Source organism: Manis javanica, chromosome 3 (genome assembly GCF_040802235.1).
Source record: "Manis javanica isolate MJ-LG chromosome 3, MJ_LKY, whole genome shotgun sequence".
NCBI lineage: Eukaryota > Metazoa > Chordata > Mammalia > Pholidota > Manidae > Manis > Manis javanica.
Window position 1 is genome coordinate 127063786 of NC_133158.1, and position 22564 is coordinate 127086349.

Here is a 22564-nt window from a genome sequence, read left to right on the forward strand (position 1 = left end):
TTGGTATTAGAGTGATACTGGCCTCATAGAATGAGCTTGGTAGTATTCCCTCTTCTTCTACTTTTTGGAAAACTTTAAGGAGGATGGATATTAGGTCCTCACTAAATGTTTGATAAAATTCAGTGGTGAAGCCATCTGGTCCAGCGGGGTTGTTCTTAGGTAGGTTTTTGATCACCAGTTCATTTTCGTTGCTGGTAATTGGTCTGTTCACATTTTCTATTTCTTCCTTGATTAGCCTTGGAAGGTTATATTTTTCTAGAAAGTTGTCCATTTCTTCTAGTTTATCCAGTTTGCTAGCATATACTTTTTCATAGCATTCTCTAATAATTCTTTGTATTTCTGTGGTGTCCGTAGTGATTTTTCCTTTCTCATCTCTGATTCTGTTTATGTGTGTAGACTCTTTTTTTCTTGGTAAGTCTGGCTAGAGGTTTATCTATTTTATTTTCTCGAAGAACCAGCTCCTGCTTTCTTTGATTCTTTTTATTGTTTTATTCTTCTCAATTTTATTTATTTATGCTCTAATCTTTATTATGTCCCTCCTTCTACTGACTTTGGGCCTCCTTTGTTCTTCTTTTTCTAGTTTCCTTATTTTGTCTTTTTCTAGTTTCATTAACTGTGAGTTTAGACTGCTCATATGGGATTGTTCTTTTTTCCTGAGGTAGGCCTGTACTGCAATATACTTTCCTCTTAGAACTGCCTTCACTGCATCCCACAGATTTTGCTTTGTTGAATATTGTTGTCATTTGTCTCCATTCTTTTTAATTCGTGTCTTATTGTATTGGTCAGAATTTCCATGAAAATGTTATACAATAGCATAGTGACAGTGGCTTTCCAAATTTTTAATGGTTATTTTCTCTAGTGTTTCACCATTAATTATTCATTTTAGCTTTTAGTTTGATATTACTTTGTTAAGTAAATTTCTCTTCATCCCTAGTTTTTAAAGAGACAAAAGGAAAGTATTAATTTCTTATCCATGTTTACCGATATCTTTATTGACCTTATCACACTTATTGACCTATGCATTATAAAATTTCATATTTAGTCATCTTTTCATTCTTAGAATAATTCTACTTGGTAATCATAAAATACACTTAATAAACTATTTAATTATTTTTGCTCCTATTTTATTTAGAATTGCTATTTACTTATCTACATTCTTAAAATTTGTTTACACAAGCTCATTTCTGGAACATGGCACCCTGGAAACATCTCTTCCAGTAGTAATTAGTCAGCCAGTAACAACTTTTCAGGCTCATGTAACATAAGTGGTTTATTCAGTATCACATAGTGAGCAGGCAAGTTAGATATTCTGGTTCTGATCTAGAATTATAAGCAAATGTCCTATTTTGCTGCCTCGAACCTTTTCTTCTCTCCCAATGTAAGAGAGATCACATCTTGGCCTGGTAGCCTTGTCTTTTGGCCAGCTGGAAAGAATGGCACATTGTAGCTCGGGTACACTTTTCTCTTTCCAAGGTTCTAGGGGATGTTCTACTTCTCCATACCTATCAGATAGGACATTCAAAAAGTGAGTGTTTCTACAAAGGGAAAGAATGCCACATAAGGAGATGAGAGTAACATGTAGATTTTGTCACCTTATTTACATTTTCTATCTCGTAGTCTTTCCATTTCGCTAAGCTTAAGAGTTAGCAGAAACCCACTCAGAGTTTGCAGAAAATAAATTCTGCCTAGTATGGGTGAGTTTCCTTTAGCAAATCCATATATATATATAAGAGAACAGATGGGAGAAAGGAAAGAAACATATATAACATTAAGTCCAGTGTGGTCATATTAGGACCAGATGTTGTGAGATAGTTCTGTTTTATATTTTATTTCCATATTGTTCTAATATGACTTAAGAATAATCCATCTGGGATATTTCCCCCCATTTACTTGATAAACCTTATGCTTGGGAATGTGCTAGACCCTGGGTATACAGTGGCAAACAACACAAACATACTATGTGGATGAACAGAGTAAACATTTTCCTTGAAACATCTGTTAAATCACTCATAAGTTGCAATCACATTTTTTGTATACTACCTTATACAGAAATATAAAAGATATGATAAATATATATATACATATATATATACACACACAGCAATATAGAATACACAATAAAATTACATATGTAATATATACAATATAGGTAGTATTCAGAAGATTTATACATGCACACATGTATCAGAGAGAATGAACATACATACATGATAGTTCACTGTGGTCATATCTGCAGGCCATCTTGGAAATCAACAGAATTGTTCAGCAAGTTCAAAACAGCAGTTTCTATTCCAGCTGTTTCTCTGGTTGAGCACTGAAGGCTTAGTATTAGCCAAGATCTGTATAATATGTATGTTATTCATATTTGATATGTATGAATAATAGGATTATACTCAACACTGTGAGGTGTTCATACCTACACACTGAGACCAGCTAAGGCAACAGCAAATTCATATCTTTGATCTCATGTCTACTTCGAAGCAAAAGTTCAGTAGTGGGATGTGACTGTAATAAATGATTACTTTTGTCATGGTTTTACTTTTGGCTGAATACATATAATTGAACTTATGTAAATTATATGTGATGGGACTCCACTGTACTGATTAGATGTGGAATTTTAGTTTCCTAAATGGAGAGACTACATGTGTATTGAAGTGCTACTATGAGCATTAAAGGAGATGATACAAAGTCCGTGATACAAAGTTCATGATATTCCCCTTTCCCAAATTCATGATACTAAAGTTTGGTCTGAGTAACTCAAAATAAATATACTGAGATGTACATTTAGAAAATCTAGGAAATTTTCTCCCTCAAGTTGTTAGCTATACTTATTTGTGATACCATTTAAGAATAAGTAGTTAATTCTTAATTTCAATGTATAGGTTAATCAATACCACATAGTATGGCAGTAAATGTACTTGGTCAGTATCAGAGCAGTCCATTATCATTTTTTTTTATAATGCATACCACCCCACAAAAGACTAAATTCTATACAGTTTTACTTCCATGAAAAAATGTTTGGAAGTATGCTTAATAATTCTTTAAAACCAAGTAACAATGAAAAATTTTGAACAATTATGCTAAAAATTACAGATCCTTTCTAAAGCAATCTATATAAATTAGTGATAATAATAATAATGGGTAGTTCTTAAAAGTATGTGGATTTTATTATTATTATTAACTTGGTATATGAAAGATACAGACTATGGAATCATCAACTTGAGAATAGTTGTTACTTTGTGTGATCATCAAGAGCAATCTAGTCAAAACTGTCAAAAAGAGGTTAAAAAAACATACTCACATATGTTTACCAAAAACTTACATATGAACTAACAGTCTCATTTATATAAGGTGCCAACATCAGTACTGAAACTAGGTAGATAATGCCACAGATTTCTATCAGTGATGCCAGGTAGCTACCTTAGTGATTACAGGCAAAGAATTAGATACTGAAATGATGGAAATAATCACAAGACCTTATTTTTACATAAATTATGTGTGAGGTTTATACAATGCCTAGTCAGTGTTAACTAGGTAACAGAATGATATACAAAAGAATAAATACTGTATTCAATGAAGACTTCGTAGCAAGTGAAATAAAACAACTTTAAAATATGACATGAGAATTCTATAAAAGCCATGCAACATAGGGACTATGTGACACTATGATACAACTACTGTGTTTACAGCATAAAGAAAGACAGCAGAAGGGAATATGTAGTAGCATGAAACAAATACTACTTCAACGGCAGAGTGCTGTTAAGATATCTACCAGAGATTCTGAGATTCTAGGAAAGGACAGGGAAAAGGGAAAATACTTCCATAGGAAGATCAGACTAGATGTGAAAAAGCACATCCATTTACTTTACATCTTCTGTCCATTAATCCCTCCTTCCTATCAAGCTAAATCTCCATACATTAACTTCTCTTAGTAGGTATGAAATAGAATTCAGATTCCTTGAGCTAGAATGAAACTTAAAAAGTTTTAACAGAACAAAAAGCAAGCAGTAATGTCAAGAAGCTTATTAGAAAGCAACCTTATTGTTCATTCTCTAGAGACTGGATCCATTAGCAAATCCTCAGAATGAACAGAATTCAATTCACCAAATAATATTGAAACCCCAAAATCAATTGATGAATATGACATGGTTCATGCTCTCAAGGTGCTTACTATGTGCTAAGGAACTGTTCTATGCTTTCATGTACAACCACTACATTATTATTATATGTAATAGGTTTATTATATGTAAATGTAGGCACTATTATTACTCCTCTTTTATAAATGAGAAATTATGTATTAACCCAAAGAATATTAACCCAGACAGGTTAAATAACTTGCCCTGTGTGACAAAATTAGTATTTTGATAGTCTGGCTTCAGAGCACATGCTCTTAATCAGCATGACATATTTAGGAGAAGCAAATATTCTGTCCTGTTGTTAAATTACCTGCCCTCATTGTGGTTGGGGAAAAAATTATTTGTAGGAAGTATGTACTAATTTATAAGTCTGATAATTTATATTCAACAAAAAGACCATAGCATGATACATTTAGCTGTTCTTTAGAAGTTGTAGATCAGTAGGTACATTTAGCTGTACATTAATAATGTCTGTGACTATCACATGGCTATAAAAAGAGCTGGATTTTATTGTACAGAAATAGTCAAAATGATTCGATGTGATTTTGAGGAAATCTGGAGTCCCATAATTCACTCAGAAGTTGAAAGTTGGCCACTTCTAGAGAAAAGAAAATGAAGAGACAACTGAGTTCCATACAATGAAATTATTAATATTCTAAACTGCTTCAAGTTTTACTATGAATAATTATTAAGACAAATAAAGAGGTTGTTTGAAAAAAGTCACATTCAACTTTTACAAGTGGTACATAGTTAGAGAAAAAGAATATAAATATCTTTCAAAAATACTTAAAGATGCTGCTTATCAAGGTCTCAACTGCAAATAATAATAGTCATTAGATTTTAAAGAAACTTTATGTGGAAAATAACTTTAAAATGTCATTGCTAACATTTTTAAGTATAAAAATGAGGTTTGAATGGAGTTAGTGGGGGGGACTTGGTGAAGGGGGGACCCTAGTAAACATAATGTTCTTCATGTAATTGTAGATTAATAACAAAAAAAAAGAGGTTTGAAAATATAATTTTTCCTTTCTCTGCTGTCATATATGTTTCAATTTCAGATGGGAGTATAATAGTGCCTATTTCAATCTTTTTCCCACAGTTTTCCATTAATGCTGATTTACATTTTTGCACTTGCCGAGGAGTTAACCTCCTAATGGGGCAGGAGAGGGGGCTGGAAGGGGTTCGGAAACAACACACAATTCACTTTTTAAACTGAAAGGCAGTAAATTGTTTCAAAATGCAATAGTACTTTCAGGTCTAGACCTGCAATAAGTCCAACAGAAAAGTACTTGGAAAAGCATTCTCTCTCAAAGAAAAGTAAGCCACAGAAATCTGCTTAGTTTGTTGAAAAATGAGTACTCAGGAATAACTAAATATCTCATTACCAGTTTGCAGTTTAGAAATACTCAAAAGTTGAAGGTGAGTGATTTGAACATTTACAGAAACAACAAATCAACAGCATACACACAATTACTTTCTGATCAAGGACAATGATTTTGGTAGTCTTTCCAATATTTGTACAACAGAGGATAGATACATCTAGAAAAAAGAGGCTTACTATGCCTCTGGAATTAATGTTTCTAAGATTAGAACACATTTTCTGAAAACCATCTACTGGGACAGGTTACCAAGGGAAATTGTGGCACATATTTTCCTAGAAGTCTTCAACAAGTAAGGATGGTGGCCAGTGGCTATTAAGAGTGCTGTGACAGGTTTGCTGGCCTTCACAACCCTGGCAGCTGGTGGACAATGGATGATCTACTCTCAGTGCCTGTCAGTCACTTAACTGCTCTGAGTGCCAGAAACCAAATTGGCCACACCTGCAGTAAGTTAGATTTTCCAAAGTCACTATGGTTTCAGAAAGAAAGAAAAATCTTTCCAGTCCATCCTTTCCTGATGGCAGTTGGTCTCTGCCACAGAATTTACACAAGCACCTTCAAATATGTGCAAATTTATAACCAGGCAGACAAAAAGATTTTAGTTTCTGGAAATAACAAACTGAGATAAATTGTCCTCCTCTAGGGAGGGGAAGGGTTTGCTTATTTCTTTCCTCAAATCAGAAATAGACTTTAAAATACTAGGAATCTCACAGAGTTTTGGAATTGTTAAGAACCTTAGAAATTTTGCATGTAAAGACACAAATCCTGAAAGGTCAAGATCTACCACCAAACAACCAGTTAGTTAATAGTTCATTATAGAACCAGGGTTTTCAGATTCTGATCTAATGCTCCTTTCATCATAGCACACAGCCTCTCCTTAACGTATCAATCTTTGTTTAAAATTTCTCCAAGTATCAACAGAAATGTGCAACTAGACAATAACTTACAGGAAAGTGTTTCTTATATACTTCAAATCTATACTCAGCAAATGATCAGCTAAGACTGTCACAGCAATTTACCTGCTTTTCAGATAGTTTAAAGTATACAGCTACTCACTGACAAGTAAGAAAAGTAATCTGATTCCCAGTTATGATTCAACCACAAAAATATTAATGGTTACTGGCCACCTACATTTGGGCACTATGCTAGATTCTGAGGATACGAGAATTAACACAAACATGGTCTCCTCCCGTTAAAAAAAAATGCTCAAAATTATCTTTATAATACTCTTTTAAATTTCTAGAGTACTTTTAAAGATGCATCTCTCCACCAATTTTTCTTAACTCCCACTGAGTCTATCAAGAAGTTATAATCATAGTAGAATGGTTCTGTCCTAATGCAACTTTTTTCACATCAATACACTGACTTCTTTGGCTTCCACTACACAAATATTTGAAATCTGAAGTGTACCAGATAAGCATGGTCTATAAGAATTCTTATTATTTTTTTAATTCCGCATTTATTTCAAGTGGCAATCCTGGCCTTGACACAAAGACTTCTTTGTAACAACTACAATTAATTATGTGCTAGAGGTTACTAAACTTAATCTCTTATAAATGAGTGCCACTTACATAAATTATCAAGTTAACTACTAAAATTATACAGAAGAAATGAGTATTTAATTGTTAAGCCAAATATGAAACATGTTATTCTTATATTAGGTATAAGTTTAAAATAATGATTAGTATGTATATAGTTTCCTTAAATAATTTCACGCAACTTGGGATCATTTAAATGATCTAATTATATGAGTTACTTAGCAAGCAACATATTACAATTCCTATTGTATCAATGCAGAAAAAGAGGCAAAGATGTGATTATCATTTGCCTCCTCTCCCCCTTTACAAATACAAAGCAGAGGTTTGGAATTGTAACTTAGTCCCTCAGACATTTAGACCAGAGCTCTGTAATCCAGACCACAAAATTTCACTTTTAAGAAATACTAAACTTGAAGAAAAAGCTCTTAGCCACTGCTTTTATTTCAAACTTAAAAACTACTGGTACATTTTGAGTTTAAACTCACCAAACTGTATTCCTGGGGAGAGGAAGAACACCTAAAAATTCCTTAACCAGGATCAATTGATTCACATAATATAAGGACTAAATATGAGTGAGAGTAACAGCTACAACACATTACCAGTATATCTAATGTTGAATACTCCTTTCAAATGATGGAAATCTCAAGTCTTCAAGTTGAATCCTCAGACTTCACTGTGTGTTGCCTCTTATCTTTTTTGCAGCCTAACACTCAGCTTCTCCTATCCATAGTTTAAAATTTTTATTAGAGTATTTTTTCCAAAATGATTAATTAAATTCACTTTTAACATAAACTTAAGGGAAAACTCAAGCAAGTCAATTTGATTCATACAAAAATAAGATTGATATAAAGAAATTTCACCAGAGTTATTACTACATTGTGTGTAAAGTTATTCTCTATTACCAAATAAAGGTTAAGGTAACTATAAAAATTTAAAAAACATGGCTCCCAAATAGAGAAAAACAACAACTTTCAGTCTGCCGATATCTGAAACTGCTAATCTGATCTCCAGAACAATCTTATCTTCTGGAACTGGTCCTAACCAGGTGTCTATTTCTTATATCTTCTGGAAATTACTAAATAATGGTCCCTAAATTTTAAGCCTTTGTGAACAGAGATTTCACCAAAATCTCTGGGTCTTCTTGGTAGATCATCCTTAGTTTTAATTTGTTCCCTACCTATGAAATAGTCAAGTCTGATTTTTCTTATCATTGGAGATGGTTTAAGGTCATCAGTATAGAGTTCTCCCTCTTCCATAGTATCATGGATGTGTGGAGCCTGGCACTCGCTATCCTGTCATGGTTCAAACTTATAGGCATAATTATTTCCCAAACAGGCTGAATAACACCTGGGTGTTTGAAAGTGGAATGGTGTTCTAAGGAAATGAAACTAAAAGCCACTGTGGTTTTTGGTCCTTACTCACACCCATAACAAAGTGGAAATGAGTTTTTATTACATAAACTGTGTCTTTGTTATCTCAGAGAAGTCCACTCATGACATCTACCACCTTCTAAGAGGAAAGGAAATTAACATTTATTAAGCATTTGATCCAGGACAAAAATTCTCTTGGATCTATATTATCTCATTTAATTCAACAACAACCCTACTGAGTAGTAATTACTTCCCTTATACTGATTAGGAATTTGTCCAAAGTAATCCTGCCAGTTAAGTGTAAAGAGCTATGTTTTGAACCAAGGAGCTTCAGATTGCAAAGCTAATATTTTCAGTACTCACAGGATTTTAAAAGCTGGATCACTGAGTACCATACAGAGCATCCAGCACAATTCCTACATGTTACAGATGAGGAAACTGAGGCCCAAAGAGATTGATACTTGCCCAAGGACTCAATGCTTGTGGTGAAACTGGGATTTGATCATGTCTCAGATTTCCAGTGCACTTCTGTGTATAATAATGATCCTTATTTTCGCTTGTGTGTGGGTATGGGGGATGTGTGTGTTTGGGGTTAAACATCATTCTCAATTTAATTTATGTATAATTTATAACCTCTCAACTGTCTCCAAATGAAATTTATATGTGCGGCAAGTTCAGAGATACACAGTTTTAGTGACCAAAAATATTAAATGTTTTTGTTAAGAATAAAAACTTAATTGATGTCTATAAATTATGTGTTGTTACTAATATATTTATTTATTTGGTTAATAAGTGCTTATCATGTACTGTCTACTGTGCTGGGCAATAAGAAAAAAAACTGTATATAAGATAGAAGGAATCCCTATCCTTCTCATGGAATTTACATCTGTAAGATGTAGGAGTGGAGGACACAGACAAATAAATAGGCAATTATAATGCAGTGAGTCAATGCTATGACAGTGGGAGTACAAGATGCTATGGGAACAGGACACCTAACCCAGACTAGACTTGTCAAAGGAGTGACATGAAAGATGAGTAGGAGTCAGCTAGTTAAGGAAGGTGTATGGAGTGCACAAATGCAGGAAAAGCAAATGGCCCTTGCACTGAGAGCAGGGAAAGGCCAAGGGAGCTGTAGGAGGATGGAGGAGAAATGAACCTAGAAAGATGTTGGCAGCCATGCTCAGAAAATAGCGCCCCATGCAGGGCAGCCGGAAGGCCCCGAACTTCCTAATGACAAATCATCCCACACCACTAAACTACATGCTAATTGCGCCTTGGCATAAGGACCAATGAGACCCACCAAATGGTTATGCTAATAAGGCATATGGAGCCGCACCAACCAGGTCAGAGCATGAGAACTATATAAGCAAGCCTCTCCTTCCCCTCTGGGTCCTGCCCAACTCATTTGTTTCACAAAGAGCTGAAGAATAAAGCTTTCTGCAGAAGAATCCTGCTGTTGTTGCGTGCTGTTCTTGCCGGCGAGGACGGGGCGCGCGACAAGTGGTGCCGAAACCCGGGAACCAGAACATCACCGGCACAGGGAGGACCCTTCAGACATCTGGAGAGGATTCAGAACTGCAGGTCAGAAGAAAGCCCGGAGGGGTAAGTTCCGAGAGGCCCCTGCTTTTTAGGATAATGGTTGATGGTTCTCTGTAAATAAGGAGGCACCATGGGGAATGCACCGTCATTAGTCACGGCGCTGCAGACAGCTCTCAAAGAGTGAAACTTGAAGGTCTCCAGCAAAGTCTTAGGATCTTTTGTGAAGGAGATAGACCGTGTGGCCCCCTGGTTCATTTGTTCAGGGTCCCTCTCAATCCCGAGCTGGGACAAACTGGGGAAAGATCTTGATAGAGAGGAGGAGGAGGGTAGCCTGAGGGGAGGCACCAGGCCCCTCTGGAAACTGATTAGAGCTTGTCTGCAAGATGAGAGATGTGAAAAGGTAATAAAAGAAGGTCAGAGAGCATTGACAGATATCCAAGAGAGCATGTCAGAAACGGAACGGGAAACAGAGAGCGCGCGCGGCCGAAAAAAGGCCACAAAAACGAAGGTAAAGAAACCTCAGAGTGAGGGAGAAAGCCCGCCTAGGGCAAAAGCGAAAGAGCCCCGAGAAGCGAGTGACGATCGCCTCGGAGAAAATAGTAAATACCCCTGGAAAGAGTTGAGGGACCTCCAACTCTCCAATAGGGAATCTGAGGAGGAATTAACGTCCGCAGAGGAAGGGGAAGAAAATAAAACCGCAGAGTGTAGAAGTAAGGGAACCAGCAAAGTTGAAAAGCGGACCAAGGAAAAAATGAAAGCAGGGTGTCCCCCGACGCCCTTTGCCCCGCCACCTTACGTGAGTGGCGCACTCTCCTTTTGCCACCCAGATACTCTTCAGGCAATTAGACAAATGTTTCCTGTATTTGAGGATAATGGCGTACGCTCTCACCAGCCCCTGAGCCATAAACAAGTTAAGGAGTTAGCAGAATCCGTTCGGGCTTATGAAGTCAGTGCCAACTACACCATAGCACAAGTTGAGAGATTAACAGAGACAGCCATGACACCCGCAGACTGGCAATATGTAACTAAGGCATGCCTTTCTAGTATGGGGCAATACATAGAATGGAAGGCATTGTGGCATGATATCAGCATGACCCAGGCACGCGCAAACGCGGCCGAAGGACAGCCTGCATGGTCATATGATATGCTGACGGGCCAAGGACAGTGGGTAGCCAACCAGACCGCCTTCCCCTTACAGGTATACGCACAAATAAACACGTGCGCCGCCAAGGCATGGAAAGCCCTCACCAACAAAGGAGAAGTATCAGGCAATTTGACAAAAATTATTCAGGGGCCGAGCGAGCCATTTTCTGACTTTGTCGCTCGTATGATAGAGGCCGCAGGCAGAATATTTGGAGATCAGGAACAAGCAATGCCCCTAGTGGAGCAATTAGTATTTGAACAATGTACCAAGGAATGCAGACAGGCGATAACACCCTGGAAACAGAAAGGGATACACGCTTGGTTGAAAGCCTGTAGAGAAATAGGAGGGCCACTCACCAACGCGGGCCTAGCCGCAGCCATATTACAGAGCCACAAACAAGCCAGGATCACTAACAGAAGTATTAAATGCTTTCACTAATCTGTCACGAGGCCTGTCCCAGTATCTTTCAGGAAACTGGTCCCAGGACTTTGATGGAGCACTAGAACTGCGGCGAGAAATTATCCACATCAACTCCACCCGTCTAGATATCTCCGTAGCGGAAGGACTCTCTTCCTGGTTCCTCAGAGCTCTCTCCCACGTCAAGGAGTGGGCGGGCATGGCTGGGATGGGCGTGTTCCTGCTTGGAGGTCTCATGCTCTTACTCTGGTTGTTATGCAGACTCCGCAACCAACATAAGAAGGACAAGGTGATCCTTGCTCAAGCCCTAATGGCGATAGACATTGGCGCCTCTCCCCAAGTGTGGCTCAATATGCTTAAGAAGGAAGCTCAGCTTTAGCTTGAGGTAGCTCTTGCACCCTGAGCCCATGTGGCACTGCACCAGGCCCGAGTACCTCAATGCTTAATCACAGCTTTCTTTAAGAAGCTCATGGTGCAAGAGGGTTGAGAAAAAGGGTCCAAACCCTTTGTACCAAGCGGTCCCAACGCCAGCCAGAGGATGCGAGGCAAAGCACTGCAAGAGGTCTTGGACCCCTCTGAGAGGCATGCCTGACTGCATAGGGGTAGATGCCCAGAACCCCTCTCCAAAAAGGGGGCATCAGGAAGTATGATGGAGGTCAGGCCTCTGTCTCCGCCTCTGCTGGCAAGTTCCGCCTTGAGCTTCTGTTAGACAAAAAAGGGGGAGATGTTGGCAGCCATGCTCAGAAAATAGCGCCCCATGCAGGGCAGCCGGAAGGCCCCGAACTTCCTAATGACAAATCATCCCACACCACTAAACTACATGCTAATTGCGCCTTGGCATAAGGACCAATGAGACCCACCAAATGGTTATGCTAATAAGGCATATGGAGCCGCACCAACCAGGTCAGAGCATGAGAACTATATAAGCAAGCCTCTCCTTCCCCTCTGGGTCCTGCCCAACTCATTTGTTTCACAAAGAGCTGAAGAATAAAGCTTTCTGCAGAAGAATCCTGCTGTTGTTGCGTGCTGTTCTTGCCGGCGAGGACGGGGCGCGCGACAGAAAGAAAAGCAAGGACCAAACTATACAGGTCCTTGAAAGCAAGGGCTTTACAATCTAATTATTACCTAGGGAACTTTAAAACAAACAAAACACAGATGTCTGGGCTCCATCTCAGACCAATTAAATCAGAATCTCTGGGAATGAGATCATGGCCACTGGTATTTTTAAAAAGCTAACTCGATGATTCTGATGTACAGCCAGGATTGAAAACCACTGTTTAAGGTATTAGGGAGTTTAAAATATATATTTATTACTACTATTATTATTACAGTAAAATTAGTATTGATACTATAGTGAAATTATTACTATAATTTAAAAAATATATATTAATAAGGCAAAAAGTGATCTCAAGCAACTAAACTTCTCTGGGCCCTAGTTTCTTCATTACAAGCAGGCTGGAGCAGGTTAGAGGTAGCATAATATAGTGAAAGGAGGTGGAAAACGTTGGTTTTTACCAATGAGTTTGTCACCTGGAAAACATTGGTTTATCAATGAGTCTGTCACCTGACAGCCATCTAACCTTAGATTAAAATGTCATTTCTCAGAGATAGTAATACTGCTTTGTCTACAGGATTGCTGTGTAACTCAAGACAAATAATACTTAAGAAAATGGCTTGACAACTGTACTAATAAAATACAAACCAGCTAAAGTTGAACAATTTAAAAAATCAGAAATATTTTTACCAGAGATGAGATTTTTTATGATGCGTTAGAAACACATTTCATTTAAAGAACCACCCTACCTTGAAATTCAAGATAATGAAATAATAAAAGAGAGAACTGATCCGTTTAACGCTACTCTAGAGATCAAATGGGATTAAGTTAGCTCTTTTCAAATAAACAGATCAACAGAGCAAATGCTCTTTGAGTAGTGATAGCAAATGTTTAAAACTATTCAGTTAAGGACTCTAATAAGGAAATCTACACTCAAAGTAAACTGTTTTTGGAAAAAGGTTACTATGATCTACCTTACTGAAAGTATTTTATTTATAAATTTAGTCTTTGAAAAGAGAATACTTACTTAGGATGGGGAGGATCTTACCCTGACAGGAAGGAAGCTCTGCCTGCGGACTGTTCCATTCAGGGACCCAGGCAAAGCCACTGACTGCTCTTTTACAGTGTCCCTTTTACATGTATCCAGTCTCATGAAAATATATACTTGATTGCAGTGTTTTTCAGTTTAAGTACAGTATTTAGTGACATATTTTAATGCTATGTCTAATTTTTTTTCCAAACGAGATATATAAAAAGCACTGTTCTGCATTTATATGTGGTTCATTCTTAACTCTCCAACTAAAACTCATAGGAATGCCTTTCAGACTTTGTAAAGTTGTGATAAAATATTGTTAATAATCATTTGCTTTCTTGCTACTTCCCCTGATGCTATTACTATTATGATGTGCCATCATTTCTTTCAATCACCTTATTTGTGATTTTAATCGGAAAGCACTATTTTACGATGATGAAAGCACACAAGAAACGCGTAACTTTGGGAAAAAGTTATGGATGAAATTTCACTTAATTTTATCCAAAAACACGAAACAAGAAAACTTGAAACATCAACACGCATGCAAACACACACACACACACACACAAACACACACACACACCACTAGGCCCTCTTCTGATAGTTTTGGCTGATGACATTGCAGAACAGTTAATTTCATAATTAAAATTTTTCCAGAACATGTTGTGTTTAGACAGCTATGCTGCCAACCGGAATTCAATGCTTCAGTTAAAAATTCTTAAAACTTGAATACACAGACATACTAACAAATTCTTAACACTAGCTACTTCGAGAGCCCGTTAATAAAGACGAAGTGTTCTGATTTATACAAATTAATTTAGCAACGTGTTATCTTAAGTATTTTCCGGGCCTTTTCTTAACAACAGGCAATGCAGCACAAAAACAAATTTTGTCTGGTGCAATGCAAGCAAATGCCAGTTTTTAAGCACGAAAACATGCGACCAATATTGCAAGCAGTGGTTCAAATGCGGCCGTGGAAATAACCTGACTAGAGATAAGAGTTTAACTAAGCAAGTTTTCTAGAGGTCCTCCAGGCCTCTTCAAAACATCATCTCGCAAACCCCTGTCCTGCATGAGCTCAAAGGCGCTGGAATGAGGAAGCTTCACCAAAACGAGATCACAACTCTAATTCATTAAAGAATATGCAGGCTGTTTTCTACAAAGGCCCCTCTTGTTGCGCTCTCTTTACCCTCCATAAAACTATGCAAACAGCTCCCTGATTATTGACATCTAAGAAAACTGTCTTCGATACTCAAGTCTGGTGACTAGCCACCATCACCACCATTTCTTTAGCATCCTTAAAATAAACCCCTCGAGCTGCGGTCAAAACACACTGGCTGAACGTCGGCTGTTTACACATCCCAATCCTGGGCACTGCCCTACCTTTCCGAATCACTTAGGACCTATGAAACAAGCACCACATAATGGAACACAAATCACAAGCGACTGTCTCAGGTCTAGGAATGACGATCCAATACGTTTGACTGTCTCGGTTAAAAGGAAAACAACCTCTAGAGGAAGGGTGGGAGAGAACTGCTGGGTGGGGGGAGCAGCTTTCCTTTCAAGCCCCAGCCGGGCGATTTAAACCCAGTGTGAGGCAAACCGAGGGTCGCCGGGCTGCCGGGGCCGGAGTCCTCAGGCGTGACAGCCCCTCAAGAACAGCCCGCGGCTCCGCGTCGGGCCCCTCACGCCCCGGCGCGCACTGCAGCCGGGTCCCCGCGGGCCGGGTGGGCGGCAAAGGCGCGGGGCACCGCCTGCCGCGGCCGGGGCGGTGGCCCTGGGCGCACTTCCTCAGTCTTCAGGCGCCCCATCCCCAAAAATAGGAGAGGAAGGAAACGAGGAGCGAGGTGGCGGCAGAGGGAGAAGACAGAGTGAGCTGCGAGCTTTCGCCTCTGCATCTGGGCGAGGCCAGCGGCAGGCGGGGGAGAGGGAGCGGCGGTCGCAGGCGAACTCCTGCGGGCCGACGCCGGAGAGACAACCGGCGGGCGGCCCCCGCCCAACACCGCGGGCGCGCCCTCGTGCCCGGCCCCCGCCCGGCGCCCACCCTGACCGCACCCGCTCCCAGCCAGCCCGCACTCTACTCACATTCGGGGCTCCTCCGGGGTCCGCGGCTCGAGCCGCATCGGGTCCCAGCCCCGCGGGCGGCGGCGGCGGCGGCGGCGGCGTCGAGGGAGAGGAGAGCGGGCGGCACGGCCCCCGGCTCCCGGCCCCTCTCCCCCGCCGCTCCGGAGCTGCCCGGCGGGGCCCGAGCCGTGCGTCGCCGGCGGCCCCAGCCCCAGCGGCCGTGGCAGCAGCAAGCCTAGAGTTCGGCGGCCGCAGCGGCGGCACCGGAACTGTCGCTTTCTCCTTCCAGCTCCGTCTGCTCGCTAGCCCCCGCCGCACGCCCCCGCCCCCGTCTCCTTTCTCTGTCACCCCTGTTTTTTTTTCCTTTTGTTTCCAGAATAAACTTTATTGGTCTCTTTTTCCGCTCACATCGTGTAAACAAACAACGAACTCTTCCCCACCCCCTCGACTCTCCCCCTCCCGGAGCAGAGGAAGGTAAGAGCTGAGGAGGGGCTGAGCCTACAACGCCCCGGAAGCAGATGTGCAAAGAACAGGAAGTGAAATAGCTGGAACCAGGCGGGGGAAATGGGCAAATCGGGTAACAGTATGTAAGTGCGCTTGCGTCTTGCTGTTCCGCCCGAAGTTCGGGTGGTATTGCTGTGCTGTTCCGGCGCGTGTCTAATGCTCTGTCTTTTACAGTCTTGAGGATGTTGTGTTATCCTAGGATGGCATATGTGTCATATGTCTGTTTCTATGAGCAGCAGGCGGGGTAGGTTAGAAATAGAGAAAGCAATATTGGGAGCAAGTGAATTCATTCACATTTACGCTCATGGAGGAAACGAGATTTCCTCTTGTTCGGGGCGCAGAGAAGGGGGCTGGGTGGCTAACCGCTGCTGTCAGTGGCTAACCAAAAGTGGTTATGAATACAGAAAAAAGGGCTTTTACAAAGCGATGCTGTGCATCCTGCTGCCAACATAAGATTAAGCTGGAGCCATCCCGAAAGAGGAATGCACCGCCACAGCCTTTTGCAATCCTTTGACTCACTCCGGGGAGATGTTTTGCACTGTCCTTTTATTCAGATTTGAATTAGCTTGTAAGATTCAATTTTGACTACTTAGAAGATGTGCTTTTGGGGGTAATGCCCACAGGGACTTCAGAAGAGCCATCTTGGCCATAGATTAGACTCAAGGTGGTGCCTTGGTGTTGTGTAGCATAAAAACCTCTTTTTTTTTGGAGAGTAATGCAATGTGTTGCCTTTTGAGATCACCACTGATAAAGGTCAAGTTTTTTGCGTGTTTCTCCCCCTAGTGGTTTTTCATTGTATTGAAAATGCTTAGAAAACAGAATTAGAAGTCTGCAATACAAGTCCTCAAATGTTGGCTCTCCCCTGAATTTTGAAGGAGTAAAGAGAGGACTTGGAAGTGACCCACTAGAGATGTTACAGTCCAGCTTTCATCATCCAGAGCAAAAATTTGACCAATACCCTGTTTTTGCTTGATCACCACACATGCGCAACCAACGGTAAATGAGATCCATTCCTTTATGTAGTCATAGTTTAATTTGACTGCATTTCCTGCGTTTTCTTTTGTAAGCTCAGGTTTTCATTTCATATTCGGGGGAGTGGGATCTATGTTTCTCAATATTTTTATTGAACCAGTGTTTTTCAGCAGTTTAAGAACACTATGTTACTTCAGAGCAGGGAATTTAAAAAAACAAAACAAAACAAATAATATTGAATTACTAGTCAAAGTAAACCTTAAGGCAGCATTTCCCAAATTATGTTTCCAGGCACAATTTCATAAGTGTGGGTAAAACTGTAATATTTCCAGAATATCTCCCCTGGCTTTAGTGCATCTGCATATCAACAGGTGTTCCTAAGGGGTGGAGAAAGGTAGTTCATCTCCATATCGATGGGTCGTTACCTGCATGACCAAGGGCTTATCTGAACCTGAGAGGTTAGGGGGAGGTCTTGCTTGCCTCTGCCATAGCAGGAGAGAGAAACAGTCCCAGACCACAGTTTGTAAGCAATAAATGGGTTTTAAACTTCATTTCTCCCTTTCATTGATTTTGGTTTTAGAGGTATTTTGTCCTCAGATTTCCTCTACCCAGAGTTACATCTGGCGGTAGTAGCAGGATCTCTGAACCAGAAGTCTTTCATAAAGGGTGTGACTTTGGGGGGGGGGCTGCTCCTAGAGATGGTGGGGAGATGCCTGGAACTCCCCCTGAGGATGGGGGGGAGGCCCCAGTGGATGCAGCAGCAGAGGGTGCAGCTTCACCTGTTATCATCCCCCCAGCTGTGGGGCTTCCAATTTGGGAGCCCCTAGTGGGGAATTGATCTAGGGTAAAGTACCTCCTAGAGGGGTGGGGCCTTCCCCAGAATTGAGGAAGGGTGGAAACACAGGAAGCTGCAATTAGTCCTGAGTTGGAAGTCTGCTTGGAGACCCTAGGTGGCTGTGTAGTGGTTGGCATTGTAGCGTCTCTTTTCATCAAGATAGTGGAAAATGGTGTACAGTAGAAAGAGAGGATTATTGATAGAGTTAGTGAGTAGAGAGAGGGACTTAGGCAGGATAGAGACACACTTGGAGGAGCTGGGCAATAACCTATGGGATGCCGTTAAGGAAGAGACAGTTGCTGAAAAGGCAGTCACGCTCCTGGAAGATTCCTTAGCAGCTGCGAGGCAGGGAGGTGGCAGGAAAAGCCACGATGCAGGAGGCCATGGGGGCGGGGGAGGAAAGAGTGGTGCCTTCAGCCCCAGAGATGGAGGAGGAGCGGGGGAGAGGGTGGAGCAGAAGAGGAGGAGGCGGGGCCAGGAGGCTGATCTGCTAAGGAGGCCACTGCCGGAGGTACCATCCTCTCCTGTTTTAAAGGCCCATCCAGCTTTAATTAAGGAAATAAAAACGAAACAACTGCAGGCTCCTCAGGGGGAGGAGCCACCCCCTCCCCAGGTTGTGGAGCACTCCACCCTCCATCCCTACACCCAGTATGAACTGCTGGACATGAGCTTCCGGTATAGGCAGAAGACATCGGAATCTCTGCCTACATGGCTTTTACGTCTCTGGGATATGGGGGTGGAAAACATTGTTATGTCAGGTCCTCAGATGAGTAGACTGGCTTCCCTGACGACTCACCCTTCCCTCAGGCAGTGGTTGCAAAATTCCCATCATGCTTCAGGGAATCAGATACTCTTGGAATGACTGAAAGCTGCCACCAGGGTAGTTTGGCTTAATCAGGTGATTTACCGTATTTATCCAGTAGTTGGAAAACGTGTGCAGAGCTCAAACAGGTACTACAGGAATTGGGTACAAAAATATCGTCTATAATATGGATCCCCAGGGCCCTGATGAGGAGTTGTTCACTGTAGGAATGATAAAACTGGTGCTCCATAAGCTCCCACATCTTTGGGTCCCTAGTGACTATTCTTGCCCCCAGCATAGGGCAACCCATAAGTGAGACTACTGGTACTTTAGCAGATCTGGGGGAGGTTGAAACAAAAGAGCACGGAAGGAAGTACGGGCTACGACTGAAAGGGGAGGTGCAAAGGGCCCCGTGAAGGTCTCCAGGACTCAGATGTGGGTTGATTTGATTAAGGCCAGGGTAGTGAAAGAAAAACTTGATTGGCAGTCCAATAGAATCTTGTTAGAACTGTGGCACCAATTAAAGCCAGAGCAGCAGTTCCAGCCGCTGAGGTCCAGGACACAGAAACTGGAGTCAAGGCCTCATACCCGACCTGTGTCTCTACAAAACTTCCTGGGGGACAGTACCCAGAATTCACCTGAGCCCTCACCTTCACAGGAGGATGATTGGACATTGCAGTTTGACTGATGCAGGGTCAAGGTTCCCACCTTGGGAGACAGGGTGGGAACCGGAGGCCACATGTAGAATTAGCAATTCATTGGTTCCCTGTGAATGTACAATGTGTCTAGTTGCTGATGGACACAGGAGCTGAGTGTTCTCTGACTTGAGGCAACCCTGAGCATTTTCCTGGGACCCCTGCTGTGATAGATGGCTATGGGGGTAAGGCAATTAGACTGATGAAAGTCCAAATCCCACTGGGAACAGGGTGTTTACCCCCAAAGGAGTATACCCTTGTACAGTTCTCCCATATCTGAATATATTTCTGGGGTAGATATCCTGCAGGGCCTGTGGTTACAGACCACTGCAGGTGAGTTCAGATTGAGGGTATGTGTAGTGAAGGCAGTTCTGAGGGAACATGCTAAGCACCTACCTATAGCTCTGTCTGTACCTTGGTGAGTGACAAATACTAAGCAGTGTAATTTGCCTGGGGGGCACAAGGAAATGAGAGAAACTGTACAGGAGTTGGAGAAGGTGGACATCATAAAACCCACTCATAGTCCTTTTAATTACCTCCACAGTCCCACCATCTGTCATGGACTTTTAGCCCAGGACTTGGCCACATGGAAGAAACCATAAATGGTGCAGTTGTATCACTACATTGATGATATTATGCTCATATCTGATTCTCTTTCAGATTTAGAAGGTGAAGTTCCTAGACTGTTGCAACATCTACAGGAAAAAGGATGGGCTGTGAACAGCACCAAGGTTCAGGGACCTGGTTTGTATGTAAAATTCTTCGGGGGTTGTCTGGTCAGGTAAAACTAGTTATTTTTGAAGCAGTCATAGACAACGACCGATGTTCATGTAGTTGAAGATGGTTATGGATGGGGTCTTTGGCAGCAGCTTGAACGGACATGCCAACCTATTGGATTCTGGTCACCACTAAGGAAAGGAGCAGAGGTCCAGTACACCTTGATAGAGAAGCAACTGGCTGCTGTGTACCATGCCTTGCTGGCTATGGAGCCCATTGCCAGAACAGCTCTGACTAAGATAATAATGACCTATCCCATCTCAGGGTGGGTGTGAAACTATACCCAAAGGCCATGGAGTGGCGTGGCACAGACACCTATGCTGGCCAAATAAGTGCATTTTTACAGCAGCACAGCACCCTCTCTACTAGCCCCATAAGTGGAGAACTCCACTGCTTATTGAGGACAGTGGCCTATATCAGTGGAAAGCAGGAAGAACTTGCTTTTGAACCATTGGTAGCCAAGAGTCCTTATCAGGAGGGAAAAGCCCCTATACCTGAAGATACTTGATAAACAGACAACTCCAGTCATGGGCAGCCCCTGAGGTGGAGGGCTGTGGCTTTCCATCCTAAGACTGAGACAATATGGATGGAGGATGGAGAGGGGAAGAGCAGCCAGTGGGCTGAGTTGTGGGCAGTATGGCTTGTGATCACCCAGAAGCCTTCCCCCATAATTGTCTTCACTGACAGCTAGGCCATCTATTGGGGCTTGACCCTGTGGCTACCGACATGGTACCATGCCAACTGGATGGTTGGTCCCAGTCCCCCTAAAGATCACATTAGTGTACCCAAAATGTCCAGGAGGTAAGAGCATCTTACGGGGAAGTTTTGTTTTATCTTTATGGCCAGTACATGTATCTCCCATAGCCCTATATATTGACCCATCTGTTACTCCCACAGGGAGAGGGGTGGAAGTCTGGTATACTAGACCTGGATGAGATCGCATTCCTGTCACTGTTCTATCACAGGACCACTCTCTGGCATGTATCCTACCTGATAGACAAGATTTGCCTATGCTGCTGTCATTAAAACATGTATCTTATCACTCTTGAGGTTATTTTCATCTACAGTCCATATGGCCTGGATGTGCCCCCTGGCTGCAGCTGTCATGTGATGATTGCTCTGAACCCTCTATCTCTTCAGCTACTGCCAACTGGAATGGACAAGCTTTGGACTTAATCTACTGAAGACTTTGAACCTAGATGAATCCTCCAGCTTGAGGATTATCATGACTTTATTGCTATCTCTATTGCATGTCATTAATCTGGTCACAATGCTCCAGTTTTCTCACCCAGGGACCATTGCTGGGGAGGGGGAATGAGTAGATTGTAAGGCAAGATTTCTGGAGGGGTGGCCTGTGGGTAAAATTGTAATATTTCCAGAATATCTCTCCTGGCTTTAGTGCATCTGCATAGCAACAGGCATTCCTAAGGGGTGGAGAGCTGTAGTTCATCTCCATATCAATGGGTAATTACCTGGCCAACCAAGGGCTTATCTGAACCTGAGAGGTTAGGGGGAAGTCTTGCTTGCTTCTGCCAGAGTAGGAGAGAAAAATGGCTCTGGACCACCGTTTGTAAGCAATAAACAGGTTTTAAACTTTATTTCTCCCTTTGACTGATTTTGATTTTAGAGGTATTTTGCTCTAGAATTTCCTCTCCCTGGAGTTACAATAAGATATTAATTAATAGTCCTTGTTAGGTATATTTTTCCTTCTAATGTTTAGGGTTTTTTTTTTGTTTTTTTTTGAGAGGGCATCTCTCATATTTATTGATCAAATGGTTGTTAACAACAATAAAATTCAGTATAGGGGGGTCAATGCTCAATGTACAATCATTAATCCATCTCAAGTCTAATTCTCGTCAGTCTCCAATCTTCTGAAGCATAACGAACAAGTTCTTACATGGTGAACAAATTCTTACATAGTGAATAAATTCTTACATGGTGAACAGTACAAGCGCATTCATCACAGAAACTTTCAGTTTTGATCACGCATTATGACCTATAAACAATCAGGTCAAATATGAATATTCGTTTGATTTTTGTACTTGATTTATATGTTGATCCCACATTTCTCCCTTTATTATTATTATTATTTTTATTTTTAATAAAATGCTGAAGTGGTAGGTAGATGCAAGATAAAGGTAGAAAACATAGTTTAGTGCTGTAAGAGGGCAAATGTAGATGATCAGATGATCAGGTGTGTGCCTATGGACTAAGTATTAATCCAGGCTAGACAAGGGCAGCAAAACATCCATGGATGCAGAAGATTTCTCTCAAAATAGGGGAGGTGAGGTTCTGAGCCTCACCT

At 41.4% G+C, this 22564-nt stretch overlaps 1 protein-coding gene and 1 long non-coding RNA gene across 2 annotated transcripts in view; one reads left to right on the forward strand and one right to left on the reverse strand.

The window, feature by feature from the left end:
- The window catches only part of PIK3CA (phosphatidylinositol-4,5-bisphosphate 3-kinase catalytic subunit alpha), an 80604-nt gene extending 64583 nt beyond the window's left edge, over positions 1-16021 (reverse strand). Inside the window, exon 1 of the mRNA XM_073232047.1 lies at positions 15696-16021. The gene's annotated coding sequence lies outside the window, so the exon portion shown is untranslated. The remainder of the gene's footprint in view (positions 1-15695) is intronic.
- Positions 16022-16191: 170 nt separating this feature from the next.
- Positions 16192-21851, forward strand: LOC140848452 (uncharacterized). The gene is made up of 3 exons (XR_012129366.1): positions 16192-16261; positions 20143-20230; positions 21310-21851. It is a non-coding gene; the product is annotated as an uncharacterized lncRNA (long non-coding RNA).
- Positions 21852-22564: the final 713 nt, after the last annotated feature.